Raw genomic sequence first — 1,025 nt, 5'->3', positions numbered from 1 at the left:
TCTCGCCTGTTGACTGTTGTAGGTAGGCAGCAGCACTCCACACAACCATACTAGATATAAGTAGATATAAGCATGTATTTCAGCCCAGCTTCTGTCCCTGGTTCTATGAGCAAGTTGTGATGTACTGGAGCAACAGCACACTCTAGTGGGTATGACATTAGAAATAATAGATGATCGGTGGGAAAGTCGGTTCCTTTTATAACCAAAAACGTTTGGCGTGAAAGACCCAATCTATGTCATCTACGAAAAGGCAAAAATGCAAAATAACTAGCAAAAACACCCTTAGTTCCCTTCAAAAAAAAAACAGTTGTCATAAAATATTAACATTGTTCTTTTTTGAATTTAGTTAGTTTTAATTTTGTTTGTGTCCCTTTGTTGAGATGCAAAAAAAAATCCCAAGCTGTTACTTTAAATAGATGTATATATTGTTAAAGTGTGAGTGTTGTTCCACCCTGATTAAGTTAGAACATTTCTGCAGTATAATGTTTTACAAGACAATGCCCCTTGAACTTTTTCTGATTCTGTCAAGTAACAACCAGATCTTTAATGGATCTTATTGGCATTTTTAGGTCACAAACAGGAAAAGTGGAAGCAAAAGGACAATTTTGCTTTCAACTTTTAAATTTTCACATAAAAATCTGAAAGTTTTGGATGAATTTGTTTTAGTGCAGAAATATTACAGTATAGGCAACCAGGTTTTTTTCTACATCTAAAGGCGGTAATGCATCCTGCTCCGTGTGTGTTTCTGCAGGTATCGAGGTAGCAAAGGCAAATGGAGCCAAATATCGGCTGGGTCCAGAGCTGGAGATATGGTAGGAAGAAAAACAAACCAACATCAAGTTCTGCATTAAGTACAGTATGTTCTATATTGATAAGAAGTCACCTAATCCACCTGCTTTTATAATGCAATTAATGCTTTACATGACCAACATGTCACATATAGTATCAAACCATTTTTATTTGATAACAAAAAGCTAGTGTGCTGAAACAATAGATTTTTAAGCATGGTACAGGAGTTTCCCAGT

This window comes from Poecilia formosa, unplaced genomic scaffold (genome assembly GCF_000485575.1).
Source record: "Poecilia formosa unplaced genomic scaffold, Poecilia_formosa-5.1.2 Scaffold1004, whole genome shotgun sequence".
NCBI classification, from domain to species: Eukaryota; Metazoa; Chordata; class Actinopteri; order Cyprinodontiformes; family Poeciliidae; genus Poecilia; species Poecilia formosa.
This window is presented reverse-complemented; position numbering follows the sequence as displayed.